We start from the raw sequence: 18480 nt of genomic DNA on the forward strand, positions 1-18480 counted from the left end.
TTCTTTGATTTTATTGAAGGTCCGCACAAAAATTTTTTAACCATATCAGAAGCACAAAAAAAAACGACACTCGTTATTATGTCAGTACTAGTATATAATTGTAATATAATTATATTAATGGAGAACTACTAGTTTTGTTATTGGCGTTCTAATTCTTCTCACATAAAAGCTTGTCTATAGTCTTGGGATTTCTGTTATTTTTGCTAACAATTTTTTTTCCATATCCCATGTTAGGATCAATGTAAGAGGTTGAAAATTTCATATCTGAATATTTTTCGTTATCTGGAAAGTTATTTTTGACGATGGATCTTGATTGTTTCTGTGGGGCTTCTTTCTCCTGTATATGGATCACTCACGGGGTAAAATTGGAAAATTGTCGAAACTTATTTGACTTTTATTATGTATAGCATAGTCCGAATTATATACTTAAAAATAGTTATTTTGTACTAAATATTGCTGTGCCATGCCTTTTAAAATAAGATTGAAAATCGTATATGTTTAAGTAAAAATCTATTTCGAATAACATCGCTGACCAATATTAATAAAAAAAAATACAATGAACAGTATACTTCTGACAGATATTTGGTTCTCCTTGAAAAATACTGGGTCATTACATATCTAAATTGCAGTCCCGAGTAATCTGAAGATATTTATTAAGAGTTAAATGATCAGAAATGCACAATTATATATGTGTATAAATATATATGTTTTAATACGACCGCAAAATTTTCGTCGTCGTCGTCAGCGTCATCCGAAGACAGATGGTTTCCGGATAATAACTTTTGTATAAGTACATAGAAATCAATAAAATTTTAACACAAGGTTCATAACCACTAAAGAAAGGTTGGGAGTGATTTTGGGGGTTATGGTCTCATCTGTTTAGGAATTAGGGGCCAAAAAAAAAGGGGGCCCAAATAAACATTTTTGTAGTTTCCAGACATTAACTTGTGTTTAAGTGTATGGATCTCTCTGAAATTATACCACAAGGTTCCATACCACAACGGGATGGTTAGGATTGGCTTGGGGGAGGGGTTATGACTCAAACCGTTTAGGAATTAGAGGCAAAAAAGAGGGAAAAACAAGGGTTTCTTGGTTAATGGCCAATTAAGACAATTTGAAACCAGTGTAAGGAATGTAATCCAAATATATTGAGGTAATCCAAACATAATGTTTGATGACCTCCCTTACACTACTTTAAAATTATGTGTAAAGAATTTTTTTCTCTAATTTTTGTGCTATTTTCACATTTCCTGACCGGTTTGAGAAAAATATTTCATTAATTCTTCGTCAATTTATCCCTTTCTCCACCCATTGTATAAAAAAATTTAATCAACGTGTTTGATCTCAGTTCATCATTGGTTAAAATCCGATTATGACGTCGAATTTTCTTGCTTCCTCTGAATTTCCTATTGTGACGGCATGAAAAAAGGCGACCATGTCTGATGACGTCACATAGAAAGAACACATATTTTTGCAGATCATTCGAAAAGAAGGAATAACTTTGCCTGCATATTGTTAGAAAATCATTAGAAAAACAGATTCCACCACCAAATCTCGTGTAATACGATATTTATCCACTCTCGTTAGTTAAATTTTAAATATTTAAAACGCTCGGCGAGCCTCGCGTTTTAAATTTGAAAATTTAACTGTCACGAGTGGATAAATATCGTATCACACTCGATGCAGTGGTAGAATCTATATTTCCCATATCAGATTTCAGATATTAAAAAGAAAATTTCTTCATATATTTTTTTTTGAAAAAAAAGTGGGGGATACATTTTTCTTTTCTTTTTCGGGTTGGGGTCAATATGCAACAGCATAGTGTATTGCACAAAATCAAAAAAAAGGGGGGGTATTTTTTTTTATTTTTGGGAGGGGGGTGGGGCAATTCGCAACAGTGTAGTGCAAAAGCAAAAAAATAAGTATAAATTCAAATTATATAACCAATTCTAAGTTCTTTGACTACAGTTAATCTGTGTCAGAAACCTATTATGTGTCAAATATTTAATTACAATCCAAATTCAGACCTGTATCAAGCGTGAATGTTAATTTGTGTCCATTTTTGTCCCAACGGTTCAGGGTTGGACCTCTACGGTCGTATCCAGCTGCGCTCGGCGAAGCAATTTATTAAATACTTAAAGTATATACATATTAAGTTGTGAATATGATGAAACTGATCATCAAAATAAGTTAAAAATGCCCTGGTGTGGAATAAATGTGTGGTAAATTGATCATACTCCTTAATTTCCTTATTTCAATCAGTTTTAAATACATGTATTGTATACTGCCTTACTGATAACATGACTTTAATAACTGTTTCAATTTGTTTGCTTGGCATTAACGTATAATGTTGTGACCACTGCATATAATGTTGTGAACACTGCATATAATGTCCCGATAACTGCATATAATGTTTGCACCACTGCGTATAATGTTGTGAGCACTGCATATAATTTTGTGAGCACTGCATATAATGGTGTGAGCACTATATATAATGGTGTGAGCACTGCATATAATGTTGTGACCACTGCATATAATGCTGATCATCAATATAAGGCAGTTATGGCGTTCCATACGTTAGACAAGTAGAAAATTTCGGACATAAGTAGCATCCGGTGATGTAATTATCGATGCAAAGAGTACAGGATTATGGCTTCGATGAGTGCGTTAAATCCTTGGTCATCTGTGACAGATATTCCATAACAACCAACATCAACCAAATCACGAAGGCTTCCGTAAAACTTTCGAAAAGAAAGTTCCACAGCTTCTTTGCAAGAGCATTCCTATATCGGAGAAATCATCATAGGAAACGCAATCCCTGAAATACCGTAACATCTTGAAAATATGTTTGTACTTTATAAGAGTATAATTATGAAGATGCTGTTGAAATGTTGCTATACAAAAAATGAAAATTCACAATGGAAAAATTGAAATAATCTCTATTTTAGTTAAGATAAGTGTTCAACATACTATCACTAGATGTAAGCCAAGATATGAAGCAGACTTAACTTATCAGTGTTGTCCTTTATTTCAAGTGCAGGTTAAGTAGGTTATATAGAATGCAAAGTTGAATGAATACGGTGACGGATTTTCATTCTTCTTGGGAAGCTTCTTTCTGAAGTCAACACAACATCTATAGATTTTTCTGAGGCACAAACACGTGGGATAATCTCCATAAATAAAACAGTATATCAATAAATGAGAAATGATCAATGAAAATTCAGTAATTCTGGACATGTATATTGTGACGAATTGTCGGTTCCCTAAAATGGAACTTGTTTCCCCCAAAATTTTGTGTTGACTTTGTTTTAATCGTACCAATAAACGACTTTTGTTGTTATATATTTCTTGTATAAGTTTGTTTAAACATTGTTAACTCTAAAACTTTTATAATTCTTGTTTTTACATTCGGGAAACCTCTTAATTATAAATAAGAAGTGGCATGAGTGCCAATGAGACAACTCTCCATCCAAGTCACAATGTATAAAAAGTTAACAATTATAAATCAAAGTACAACTTTCAACACGAAACCTTGGCTTACACAGAACAGCAAGCTATAGAGGGCCCACAATGACTAGTGTAAAACAATTCAAACAGGAAAACCAACGGTAAGTAAGTAAGTAAAGTAAGTAAGTAAATTTTATTTAGAGTCAGCATATATATACATAATAACAGACAAAACATGAGCTCTGGTGAGCTCTTTAACCGACTATCACATACAAAACCATGCAGCATCATGCAAATACTAATAAATAAAAATGAAAAAGCATGCAAATATAATGAAAGCAAATTAATTTTGATTTTTGAGCCTCCAGAGTCAATGCTCATGCGGCAAGCTCCTCTATGTGCATTGAATGGGGGAACCAGCAAATCCCTTGAATATCTCTCATGAAAATACTAACAGACTAAAAAGCATAAAATCAATATATAAATAAATTATTAAGCACTGGCATTTAATAGCAGGTATATATAATAAATGCATAAAAAGCAGAGCAAAAGGCTATAATAAAAAGAAAGAAAGAAATTTCAGCTATGAGACAGCACTGGATGGAAACGGCATGAACTGCAGTTGCATTTTCGACCACCTGTAATTCCTAAATTGGTCAAAAGAGGTCATAATTCTAGCCTCATTGGGAAGGGAGTTCCAAACTTGTGCTGCCTCAAATCTAAAAGATCATTTACCATAACTTGAGGTTCTAGGTCTAGTTACCTCAGCAGTGTTCCCATACCTGAAATTATATGAATTATAACAACTAGATCTTGAATAAATAATGGACATTTTTTATTAATCATTTTAAAGGTCTCCAAGGCAATCGAGCGCATTCTACGAGTTTTTAGTGATGGAAGGTTTGAAATCTGCAGGAGTGTTTCGTATGAGTTCTGATGGTCTTCATAAATAAAGCGAAGCGCTCGTTCTTGTATTTTTTCTATTTTTCTGGTATTTTGTTCCCCACAGAAATGCCAAGTCAAAGGGCAGTAACTAAAGTTTGACATTATAAATGAGTAATAAATTGTAAGTTTACTCAGTTTGTTTAGGTGTTTCCCAATTCTTTCCAAAACATTGAATTGCCTTTCAGCCTTTTTACAAATGTTTGAAATATGTAAATTGAAGTTTAATTTAAAATCAATTGTAACTCCAAGTAGTTTTACCTTATCCTCACATGATATAGAAATACCATTCAAATCAAACACAATCTTTTTATCATGTGTTGTTTTGCCAAGAGAGATAGATTGACATTTCTCAGGATTTAAAGAGAATATACGCTTTTAGTTTCAGTAGCAGTAAGTCATGGGGGAGACAGTCAAAAGCTTTTGACAAGTCCATAAGAATAGCTGCAAGGTATTTATTTTGGTCTAAGGATAATTTCCAATCTTCAATCACTCTTAATAAAGCTGACTGACATCCAAAACCTGATCTAAAAGCTGCCAAAAATGAATTGAAGATATTATCAAAGCACTGTACTAATTGTACTTCTATGGCATTTTCAAAAAATTTAGAAATGGCCGGTAATACACTTACCGGTCTATAATTTCCTTTTTCTTATACACTTTTACCCCTTTTTTGTGAATAGGTGCAACTTGAGCTTCCTTAACGGTCAGGGAAGGTTGATGATGATAATGATAAATTATCAATATCTGTAAGAGGTTTTACAATAGCAGGTTTAGCAAAATGTAGTAATTTAGGTGAAATACAATCTATTCCAGTGGCTTTTTTAACATTAATTTTACGTATACGTTTCTCATCAAAGTCTTGATCTATAGGGGAAAAGGTAAAACTGTTTTGATCAAGATCTGGAAGATTATCTTTAATGCCCAAAATACTCAGGTAATCATCATCAACCTTTATTTGACTGCTTCCTATATTCTTTGCAACATTTACAAAATAGTCATTAAATATCTCACACAGTCCTCCTCTTGTTTTGTAATTAAAACATTATTTTCAGAAAGGACAGTTTCCTTTTGGTGTACATTACCTTTGTTTGTAAGAAAAGTTTTAACTGTTTGCCTAGAAGTCCTTAGATTTCGGGCCTCCAGCACACCTATCCACAAAATATTGGTTAATAGATTTATTTTTTAGTTTTGTAACATAGTTGCGTTGACGCCTTTATACTTCCCAGTTCTTACTACCACTGAATTTTTGAATTTATTATACAACATTTTTTTCTTATAAATGGCACTTTTAAGCTCTGCATTCATATATGGTACCTGATTTGGAAATATTTTTCTTTCCTTCAAAGGTGCATGTTTGTCAGCTACCTCAATGAAACTTTCACTAAAATTATCATAAAATTATGCTGCATTTACATTATCAAATTCAGATATATTAAAAAGCTGATTCTCTAAATCATTTAAAAAATTTGAAGCATCAAAATTCGTAAACTTCTGCATATCTTCTTTTTTGGTAAAATTTTTGGTAAATCACAATTTAGCTGCACCGATATACAGTTGTGCACATCACTAATTCCAGTACCAAAATTACATATCTTTTTAAAATCACAGTCATGATTCATTTTAATCAAATCTAAAAGGGTTGCTTAAGCAATTTTCGTAAAACATGTAGCTTTCTTAATGATATTCTTTAAATTAGAAATATCACAGATTTCTCTTATCATTGCACTCTTTTCACAGTTAAGCATGTCATAATTAAAGTAACCAATAAAAATATAATCGTCATATTTGGATATAATTTTGTCTATAGTTTTGGTACAGTCTGAATTGAAATGGTCATCTGACATACTAGGAGGTTTATATATCCCACAAAAGAACCATTTTTTGTTTCCAATTGCTACCTTTATACCAATTGATTCAACATCTGAGAATTCTAGTTGAATTTTTCTATCAGCTGCAAGATAAGACCTGACATATGCAATGAGACCTCCACCGTGTTGATTTCTATCAGCACGCCACATTGTAAAATTATCGACACAAAACTGAGATTGGGAAAAGATTCATCAATTTTAGTTTCTGATAAAAAGAGAATATCTACTAGATTTCGATGTAGTAAGTCTTTAATGCGATTGGGTTCAATTTTATAACGAAGGCTGTTGATATTCAAATACCTACACATTAAGTTCCAGATGTTACTGCTCCGAAATTTCTTTAGCTCTTCAAAGACATCTTCGTGCAAGTTGTCTTGTTCACAGTTTCTTGTATATTCCTCCATTAATTGTGGAGCACTACCCATAGGGTATAATTGTAGCAACTATATACACCTGGAAAAAAGTATTGCAACACCAAATATAAAATGAAATAAAAAACTGAAATTTCAATTTTTTTATTTTCATTTTTATGTATCTGATAGAGTACACCTTTCCTACTTATTGACCTTAAATAAATTGTTTTTCGCCCATGCATTTCCCCATTAGCTGTCCGTGCGTGGTCGTCACTTAAAACTTTCAAAAGTCAAGTTTAAGGTACGGGTCAAAATGTATGCTGTATGTTAGCTTGTTTGTGAAAAACTTATCAACAGTTGATGAAATGGGTCCTCCTGAACTTTCTACTGATGTTAGATGGCAAATTATTGGCATGCGAGAAGCTGGAATGTCGTTAAGGCAGATTGCCCGACACGTGGGCTACCACCATTCAACCATCAGCAGAATTGTAAGAAAACATCAAAATACCAATTCTGTGAAGGACCTTCCCAGATCTGGAAGACCCTCAGTAACTTCCGATCGTGAAAACAGAGCTCTTAGCCGAGTTATTCGAAGAAACCCCTTCATTAACAGTACAGTATTGAAAAGACAGTGGTTTCCACATCGTGCACTCTCCTCAAGAACTTTGAGAAATCGACTCAAAAGGGCAGGATACCGTTCCCGAAGGCCCGTGAAAAGGCCATTGTTAACGCCTAGACACAAAGCTGAACGATTACGGTGGTGTCGAGCTCGTCGTCGCTGGAATTTGGTATCTTGGAGAAGGGTGCATTGGCCCGACGAAAGCATATTTTTGTTGCATTTCACGGATGGCCGAGTTCGTGTTTGGCGGCAGCCAAATACCGCATATGCCGAAAGGAACATTGTTGATACAGTCGCTTTCGGTGGAGGTTCCGTTATGGTGTGGGAATGCGTGTCTTATGACTGCAAGTTGGACCTGAAAACTGTTCGTGGTAACCTTAATGGGCAAAGATACCAGCAGGAAATCCTTTAGGCAAGTGTAGTGCCTCATTTTGACAATCACCCGTTGAGGACAAGGCCCATTTTCATGGACGATAATGCACGACCGCATCGATCGCGGGCTGTAACAGCGTATGTTCACGACGAGTCAGTGGAGACATTGCCCTGGCCAGCATGTAGCCCGGGTGTGTTTGACATCAACTCGAAGTTGTCCGATGGAATTGGAATCGCGTAGACCAATAGTTGTGAACAGTGCATTTGTGCTAAAAAATGATGTCTTTTTAAAAATAAAATTTTGTATAATTAGATTTGAATTTTTAAGTGTTTAACATGTCTATCAGCTTTAAAAAGACCCAATTCACCCCAAAATTATGAACATTTAACCATATTTTAGAAAAAAAATGGTACACGTAAGGTTTGAAATTTGTCTAATGGAAAAAAATCAGGTGTTGCAATACTTTTTTCCAGGTGTATATATACACCTTAGAACATAAGGAAACATTTAATTATGTACAGATGACTGAATTTAGGCAATAATAATTACTAAATAATTAATATTATAACTAATTCATAGGATTGTCATCATAAGATTTTAAAAATAATATTCATAATGTGCTGAGGTGTAAGAATAAGTTAAGTAAGAACTGGATATATTTACAACTAAGAATTTAGAATTTAAGTGGTCTTAAATTAAACTTTCTTATAATTGTTAGTTAAAGATGCTATACGTACATCAGAATTTTATAATGAGAAGGTTATTTTATAAGACTTATGTAAAAGGGTTGGGGTTTAGAACAATTCATCATATATACATAAGTTTTCCTTCACAGTTTAAAATTACCTTATTTCGGATCTTATCATTATTCTTTAAAGGTAACTGGGTACCTTAAAACTTTGCCAAAAATGTTATTTAATTTAGGTCCTAATAAGTCATAAAATAGTAAGATGGTAAAGTAGGGAACTATTTTATTTTAAAAAAAGTTTATTTATACTTATACTGTACTTGTGTTCAAGTTTTTTATCCTTTTTTTTGCGCAGCATGTGCATCTCGTAGCACATATTTCTAGCCAGAGTTTCAATGTTTTCATACACAGTTGAGTAACAGTTTATGTCCTTGCTAGTACAGTCCATTATGAGCTGCAGTAAATTCCCTTCTTGTATGATCTTCTTGTATGTTGAGGTATCAATTTCATCCATTGTCTGTTCGATTTTTGAGCAATATTTAGATCTTATTTGCTCCAATTCTTTGCAGCGTAGAATAAAATGTTCTAGATCTTCATTTTCCTGTTCACAGATTGTACATATCGGGTTAACTTTCGGATCGAACTTAGCTCTTTTGGCTTGTAATATGTACGTTTGAGTACTTATTCTTGCTTTTATTTCTCCTGCCTTTACATCTTTACTATTGGTTTTTACGCTTTTCCATATATTGTGTGCTTCATTTAATGGATTGTTCTGTATTTCTATGTATTTAAGTGATGTTTTTTCCATTTTTTCATAATGACATTCATTTTTCCAGTATTCCTTGATCTTTATTCCTACTAGTCTTTTCCATTCGATTTTCTTAAGTGGTTTTTCTATGTAGTAACTACTAGATTTCAAATTGTATTTTGATAGAGTTTTTTCCACTCTGTTGATAAAGTCTTTTCCTCTTTGGTCTGAGAATGCTACTTGTCGACGCAGAATTTCACATTCTATGGTTCCTGAATTTCGAACAATATTTATGAAGAAGGTAAGTAGATTTTTGTCTAATGTGAAGGCGATAGGTTCTGCTCCTACCAGGGTATAGACAGCCATATTTGCTGTATTATTTGGAAGCCCTTGAATTTGTCGGAGGATTTTTCTCTCTGCCAGTTCTAGCATATCCTTTTCTTTTGCAAGTAAGTTCATCACCTCAAGTCCGTAGATGCTTCTTGGTACTGCATATGTTCTCCATAGCTTGTATGCGACCATGAGTGAGAATCCCCTTCTGACATGTAAACCGGCTCCGAGAAGGCTGTATATTGTTGCCCTGCCGGTTCTTATTCTTTCAGAGATATTTGCCCGGTTTTGCTCGTTTCTTTTGATACCTAGATGTTTGGTTTCATTGGTTATATTGATGTCATCGTCTTCGAATTGCAGTGTTGTTATGTTTGAGCCTTTTGCATTATATAAAACAGCTTCAGATTTAGTTGGATTGATTTTAACTAGATCTCTGCTTGTATGGTGCTGTACTATGTCTAATATTCCTTGTGCGTCTGCAGTACTATTTGCCAGGACAGCAATGTCATCGGCACATGTGGGTGCAGGGACTTGTATATCACTAATACATGCTCCAAGTCCACTTTTTAAAATGCTATCCAGTATGACGTTGTTGTAGCATTTATATAGCGTTGTAGATAGTTTTGCACCTTGTTGAATTCCTTGTAACACCATTACATCTTCTGTACATTGACCTTCCCATTTAACCTTATTGCTCATGCCTTTATACAAGTTTCTCAGTAGTATCCAGAGTTTTCCTTTTATTCCATAATGGTACAACTTGTTGAATAGTATTTCATGGTTTAGTTTGTCAAATGCTTTTTCTGCACCAAGAGTTATTAAAATCATCAGTATCTTTAATTTCTTACTTTCTTCGATTGCTTCTGATGTGAGGAAAGCTGCGCATAGTGATGACACTCCTTCTGTAAAGCCTCTTTGCAAGGAGTTTTGTATGTTATTAAATACAGAGTCAACTCTATCCTTCAGTATACTTTGTAATATTTTTGCAAAGGTTTTAGTCACAGTTATTCCTCTATAGCTAGATGGTAATGTTTTGTCTTTTTCTTTCTTTAGGATTGGTGTAAGAATCCCTGTCTTAGGAACACATGAACACTTGATTTCCCAATGTTTACATCTGTCAATCCGGAAATGGTGGTTGAATGACATGGGAGATAACTCAAATCAGCTGTTTCCTCGTTGATTGACAGCTCGAAAAATATATTTGTCAAAGATGGTAATATACATGATCTATATAAGAAACGAGAAACAACTTTGAATCACACCAACAAACGACAACCACTGAACAATAGACTAATTGTTTATTTCAATTGATATATAACGTTTTACCAAACACCCGAACATTAGGGAGCCACCATTTGATTTTTATGGGGGGGGGGGGGGGGGGGGCTAGGAAGAAAAATTTTGTCCTGCCTTTTTTTGTAGTTGTAATCTCTGTCCTGCCTTTTTATTTTTCACTCTAGTCGGTCCTGCCTTTTTTTTTATTAGTTTATCCTGACTTTTTTTACATAAATTGTCATCCTGCCTTTTTTTTTTTTGCCAAGTTGCTCATCCTGCCTATTTTTTTAACTCAAAACTCCTGTCCTGCCTTTTTTCAAATTTCATCCTAGAAATTGAAAACAAAACTTTACGACAAAAGAGATGATCTCAGCTCCCCAATTGTGAACTTTTCATTTCTATGTAGCAACATTCCAGCAGCGCCTGAATACGTAGTATATATCTCCAAGTTGATACGATATTCCAGGGCTTGTGAGTTCTAAGAGGTGAAGTTGAAAACATCCATTCTTTAATTTTACGGACGCCATCACGAGTTGGCTGACCGTTATGGAATACCTGTTTCACAGACGACGATTCATATGTTCCAATTATCGGTACAAAAATCTCGTCCCCTTTTCCCCGAATGTAACCTACCGAATTAGACTTATCACCGGGTTAGTACTAACATGAGCAACACGACTGGTGCCATATGTGAAGAAGAATCTGCGTACCCTTTCGGAGCACCCGAGAACACACCAAGTTTTTTGTCGGGTTCGTGTTGCTCAGTCTTCAGTTTTCTATGTTGTGATTTGTGTACTGATGTCTGTCTTTCTTTTTTAGCCATGGTATTGTCAGTTAATTTTCGACTAATGAATTTAAATGTCCATTTGGTATCTTTCGCCTTTATTTTACATATTTTTTGTTAAAATTGCATCATAGTACATATTTTACCAAAAACGAATTAATTTGTATCTGAAAGGCAATATATAACATAAGTTCTCAATATAGGATGTTTTTGGTTTTGTACTCTCCTTGCATATTTCGGATTAAAATATTCCAAATTTACCACATGTATGTCATATTTGAATATTGTATCTATCTTTAAGCATTGATAGTCTTGACATATCTTTAGAAATAAACCACAATGTTTATAGAACCTTGAAGGAAACGCATCAAGCTGTGGTACTGTGAAAAGATCAGTGCAAGTTGGCCCTAGCTCTTTGGCATTTATCAACCCTAGTTCTTTGTAATATGTCGATTTATTGGTCGAAAGCTTTGACTAGTGAATCATTGTGTACTATATAATATATCAACAAACCTAATTGAATAAATTTTATTTACATATTAAGATTGTTATAATAACTATTAAGTAGACAATATAGTACATGCCGGTGAGTATGATAACTTGCGTTGTCCCCCAACAATAGAATAAAACAGTATATGTATTTCTGCGTTTCTTCATGTAACAAATTACGATTTTCAGGAAGTCTATTCAACAAGTTAAAACGTAAGACCGTCCAATCCAAGTTAAATTGTATGCTGAGAGTTATTTATCATAATCATAGACTGCAGAGAACTGAAATGTACACATCAAGCGACAACTTAATGGTAACTAAATCTTTAACGGAAAGCTTAATATCAAAATTTGCGATAAAAGAGATGATTTTTCATTTCCTATTGTTAATTATCCATTTTGGTTCCCTTGTCACCATCTTATCGTGTTTATTTATCTCAACTTGTTCGATTCGTGTATGTAACATCTCATTTGATTTTAACGAAAGAAATCTCTGTATTACTAAAAATTATTACACCAGGGTTTTCGATATCACAAACTAGTCAAAACATTTACTAAATGTTATCATCGGTACAAGGACATCATTCGTAAATATAAATCATCATGCAGACATCTTATAAGTTCAGGTATTTCACATCACATCTTTTATGGTAGTATTCTATACACAGCACAAAAATATCGTCATTCACCTCAAAAACTTACCAAACCTTTAAACAGACTTATTCAGAAGGGATATAGTTACGATACTGTTGTTAGGTAATTAAAGATGGTATATTTTGGAATTAATATTGATTCACTCATATGGTCTTTGCATCGGCAATAAACACATTAATTCTAAAATCAGTTGTTGGCATGATACGGGTTATGTTCTTTTCATATGTTTTATGACGGTATGATACTAAATACCTAACGGGAGGGATTGTACTTGATTTTCATATGATTAAGACATAATATTTCAATCAGTTTAATTGAGGCTTGGACCTGGGATGTCAGTAACTGCTAGTAGTCCTTTGTTAATTTATGTATCATTGTCATTTTCCTTAGTTTCTTCTGTTACCTATTCTGACATCGGACTCTTTAAATCTGAGTTTTACTGTGTGTATTGCTGTGTGTTTGTTTATTCTACATTGGCTAGAGGTATCGGGGAGGGTTGAGATCTCACAAAACATGTTTAACCCCGCCGCATTTTTGCGCCTGTCCCAAGTCAGGAGCCTCTGGCCTTTGTTAGTCTTGTATTTTTTTGAAATTGTAGTACATTTATATGTTTCGTACATGTGTTTTAGTGTGACGTCCATTTTCACAGAACTAGTACACATTTTGGTTTAGGGGCCGGCTGAAGCCCGCCTCCGGGTGTGGGATTTTCTTTGCTGTGTTGAAGACCCATTGGTGGCCTTGGGCTGTTTTCTGCTCTTTGGTCGGGTTGTTGTCTCTTTGACACATTTCCCATTTCCATTCTCAATTTTATTTGAAGACAAGTACACAATACACAGTTTGCTTCTATAAATCAGTCTCACATGTTTTGTTGACACTACATAGAAAGTAGTACTTCTTTTTGCCTCTTGTGTAAATATCTAATTCACTATAAGATTTGAGGAGAACTTATATCAGCAGTGTCACTTCCGTTGTTTCAAATTAGTTGGATTTGGTTGACAAAGCTGTGAAATTAAATCAGTAGATGCCATTCAGCTCAAAGGTTAGTACACTCTTTTAAGTTTTACTTACAATAGGAATCATTCACGACTTTTCACGCGTGGCGGCGCTGCGGTTCCATAAGTGGTTACTTGAACGCTTCAATCACGTAAAACGCTTGCATCTGTATTTACAACGTAAACAATGGCATCCGATGATGACATCACCTGGTCTGTTCCAGAACTAACGTTACGTGGAGCTGTCACAAGAGACAGAAATATAGATCTTATAGAAAGGTAAACGATGTATTTAAAAAATATTGAGATTTCTTCTATTATAAGCGGAAACGCCGCTACAGTACATGGCCAAAAAGATTTCGTCACCTACATTTTTGGGCTATATATTTCATATAAAAACACGTTTATTGGAGGCATTTATGGTTGTATTTTTACAAATAATGTGTTGAAAAACGCTGAATTGTATATAAACAGTATTTGTTTGTTTTGTCATAGCTCTGTCATCAGTTGTTTTTATTTTCTCCTGATGTGAACACATATATACTATTTTTTACAGTTTAATTTGGTTGAAATATAAATATATAGCAAGATTGTTTATAATAGACAATAATATTTATTTTTATCTCAGAAGAAAATGAAAATAAACAAATAATTATTCTGCTGTTGGTACCAAGTTGCATAAAATCAAATCAGAAATGTCCCCTAAATAATCTATTTAAATGAAATTTTATATGAAATATTTAGTGTGAAATACCAAGTGACAAATACATGTACCCCAAGTTAGAAAAAAAAACAAAAAAAAAAACCACTGAACATATAAATAGTCATGAATGTATAATTAAACTTTCTAGTATACATTTAAATGATTTTGTATAATAATAATTAAAAATAGGGGTTCTATACAGATATTATCTGTTGGCCATGAAATGTGATACAGACCATGCAGACTGGGCAAGGGAAAATTAAATTTAACTTGTTATATACTGGGACTATAATACTATTTATAGTACTATAGTACAATAGTCCCAGTTATATATAAACAATTTATTACTTTTGATAATGGGACAATTACACAAGGAAAGTATTAAATCCTCCAATACCACTTTTAAACAAGACATGATTCTACATTTTTAAGCTTTAAATCTTTTAATATGTCTCAGCTTCATCAACTTAAAAAAAAAAAAGACTGTAAAAAAAATATAAAGGCCCTTCTCTGCAAACTTTTTACATATAACATGATGGGGCCATTTTTGGAAATTTTAAAAGATATGTACATCTATAATGAAGTTTTATTTGCAATTCAAGTTCAAACAAGGAATTATTTAAATATGGAATAATTTCAAATTCAGCAAAATTGATTAGAAAATAATTATGAAAACTAACCCAACTAAATATTTTTTAAACTTAGAAATGTGGTCCCTATAGTTCTACGTCCTTTTTTGAATCCTATCTGTTCTTGGCAGATAATCTTATAAGATTCTAAATAGTTTTCTAAACTATTATATACTCTAGAAAAAAATGTTCCTAATCTAGTAAAAAGGGTTATACCTCTGTTGTTTGAAGGGCTATTAAAACATCTTCCTTTGAATATGGGTTCAATAAATTTTCTCTCCTATAAGAACTTCTTTCTAGAGAGAAAATTTTATTAATTTTTAAGAAAAAAGTAGTGTTTCATAATTTTATAAACATATCATGCCCAACATTCAGCATACAAGAATTTTTCAAAATTTCATTAGTTATACCATTAAATCCACTTGATATCATGTTTTTCAAATATTTCATGGCAAGCAGAAACCTCCTTTGTAATCCTAACATTTTAATCTATGTAATAGTACTTTAAAAAATCTTTACCTACATGTTTTAAAAAAATTCAAACCATTCCTTAGCTTGTTTAATTAAACTTTGGCTGGAACATGCATTAAATATTTGTCACTGGACATTAAGATTCCAAAAATCAATCAATATATTTGAACTTGAATCATTGATTTCTTTCCTTTTTGTCTTGCCTTGACAGAGTCCAAAAGTAAGACATAGCATATATTAGGTATGTTGTTTTCAGCGTCATCAACAATGTATTAGTTAGTAAAGTAATATAAAATAGTGAAATATTGCAGACATTTTCTACTGGTAGATATTTGTAACCATGAAAGACAATATATTCATTATACAGTTTTCATGATTAATCGCACAGGCACTTGTCTCAAAAAAAAATTCCCTATATACCTTAATATAACACGTGTTATATTAAGGTCTATAGGAAATTTTTTCTGAGACAAGTGCCTGTGATTAATCGCTAGCCCTTCAGGCCAGGCCAGATACATTTTTTGTAAGTATAGATAATTGTTAATGTGTCAATCCTAGTCAGAAGCCTTTAATTTAGTAGTTATAGTTGGTTAATTTCTGATATATATACATATATATTTGTTTTTTTATTGTCTTATTTTATAATTTAAAATCAAGCCATTAGTTTTCTTGTTTGAATTTTCTTTCATTTTTGAATAATGTGACCTTTGTAGCTGACTAGTACAATGTGATTTTTTTCTTGACTGTATTTTATTTAATATTTTGACTTTTTTTTTATCTTTTGTAGAATCAATTAGAAGAGCCAAAATTTATAAGCTTAGATTCAAAACATTCTGGAGGAGCAGATTGTGTGAAGGTATTTATCCTTTTATAGCCTCAATCTATATCACAAAAATGTATTTGTGTTAAAATAAACAATTACCATTAAGAGAGTTGATTTTTTGTAAGACCAAGTAAAGGTTACAGGTCCTAATCTCAGTTGGGAAAATGGTACTGTACAGTTTTATTTTAGTACTGGTGAACTCTACCGTTATAGACTCGTATGATAATAATACACCTGAAACTCCACAGATGTACGTGTATATCTAATAGCTATAAATATTCCTTCCAAATCCAGCCACACTGATTAGATGTCGCCTTCAATATAAATTTTTATGAAACCAGACTGGATTAAAATAAAATTTTCTTGTGTAATTTGATGAAATTTAAATTATCTCTACTAGTTTACTCACTAAACAACAGGACTAATTTGTTAACATTTTCTTTACAGAAGCCAGCAGAAGTCAAGAGAAATAAAAAGAATGGAACAAAAGAAAAATTGAAAACGAACAGTGAAATGACAAAATTAAATAAAATTTTTGCATTTCTTATTGTTGTTGTTATCTTGTGTATTGTTGACCAAGACAGCTAAGAAAACCATCGAAAAGCTGTTCAGACAGAAAATGACAGATACTACACATGATCAAACAAAAGATAAAAAAAAACACTTCTAAGAAAAAATTTGTTCAATGCTGGACCAAATGAAATGCATGAGGATATTTATAATCTGAAAAAATTAATACCTCTATGTAAGTGAAACAAATTATGCGGTATGGGCTTTGCTCATTGTTGAAGGCTGTACGGTGACCTATAGTTGTAATTATTTCTGTGTCATTTGGTCTCTTGTGGAGAGTTGTCTCATTGGCAATCATACCACATCTTCTTTTTCATATGTGTTCAGTGCAAAATACAAAAAAATGGACTATTCAATAAAATTGATATCTAAGACCGGGGATATTGCGGTTTGTCAATGAGACATCAACCCGACAAAAATAGCCAAAATATATGTAGATTAAGCCGGCATCAACAGCATGCAGACAAATGTAAAAGGAGATGTGGGGTAAAGATCAGTATGACGGCAGTTGTTTTCTCAAATGTGGATCCAGGATTTTGAATCTAGATAAAGTGATCCCCCCACTCCACTCTGAAGTAACTGTATTAAAACAAAGTCAATGTAGGACTTTCTTTGAGATATTATTGTGTCTGGGAGACACAATTGATGCCCACGCAGATGCAAAGTGTTATTTTAAAATAACTATAACATTTAACCGCTTAATATACCCCAAAAATGACAAAGTTCAACTATCTCACAAAAGAGCAAATATTAATAAAAATCAAAACCCTGACCACATGCACATCTTCAATATATGTACAAACAGACGTCAAAGTGAAAACTTCCTAGGATTCTAACTGTAGGTGGAGTTGTGCTGAATAACTATATACCCATAATAGGACGGACGGACAGACAGACAGAAGAACAGACAGGGGTAAAATAATATGCCCCTCAAGGCAACTTTCAGTTGCGGGGGCATAAAAAGGGGTCATCAGGCCTCAAACTAGACAAAGTTTTGAGAGTAATAAAAAAATCTGGATTAACCATAAATGTAGCTCCATAAGGGCCATAAAGGGGGGACCCAGGCACCCCACTCCTAAATCTGTCTCTGATATTAAACATTGTTTATATGTTTCTGAATATTTTATAAAAAGACTTGAAAGATTATGTTAGAAAACATTTTTATAATTATATTTCATATAACATTTAAATGATTTTTTGATAATATGAAGATTATTAAAACATTTTGTTAAAAAATATTTTTTAACTTTTTCAAAACATTTTATCCTGCAGAAATGAATATTTATATGTTTTTAAAATGTTTCAGGGATATTTGATTAACAAACACATTCAAATCATTTATAAGACATTTTACAAACATTGTCGTCAAAATTCAGTAACATTTTAATGATGTTTTAAAAGTATTATGAAAATGTTTTGAAAATATTTTTAAGGCCATACATTTTTGCATGATTTTGATATTTTTCTACAATATTTTTTCAACATTTTTCTATTTTTTTTGGTGCTAACTGGGAAAGCAGTGGCGAAACAGCACCACATTAGAACAAATAATAAAATCAATTGCATGTAAATCCATTTCATCTTTTATGCATATTTATTTACAATGTATTTTTATGAAATTAGAAAGAACACAGCAAACATACATAATTCTGGAACTAAGTTGAATTACATGTTTCAGATTTTTTATTCCCCTGCCACAGCGGAGGAGGGGCATTAAGT

At 32.9% G+C, this 18480-nt stretch overlaps 1 long non-coding RNA gene across 1 annotated transcript; it reads left to right on the plus strand.

The window, feature by feature from the left end:
• The first annotated feature begins 13647 nt into the window (after positions 1 to 13647).
• LOC127714319 (uncharacterized) lies at positions 13648 to 17326 on the plus strand. Its single transcript, XR_007987688.1, has 3 exons — positions 13648 to 13844; positions 16156 to 16224; positions 16639 to 17326. It is a non-coding gene; the product is annotated as an uncharacterized LOC127714319 (long non-coding RNA).
• The last annotated feature ends 1154 nt before the right edge of the window (positions 17327 to 18480 follow it).

This window comes from Mytilus californianus, unplaced genomic scaffold, assembly GCF_021869535.1.
Source record: "Mytilus californianus isolate M0D057914Y unplaced genomic scaffold, xbMytCali1.0.p SCAF_1, whole genome shotgun sequence".
Taxonomy (NCBI): Eukaryota; Metazoa; Mollusca; class Bivalvia; order Mytilida; family Mytilidae; genus Mytilus; species Mytilus californianus.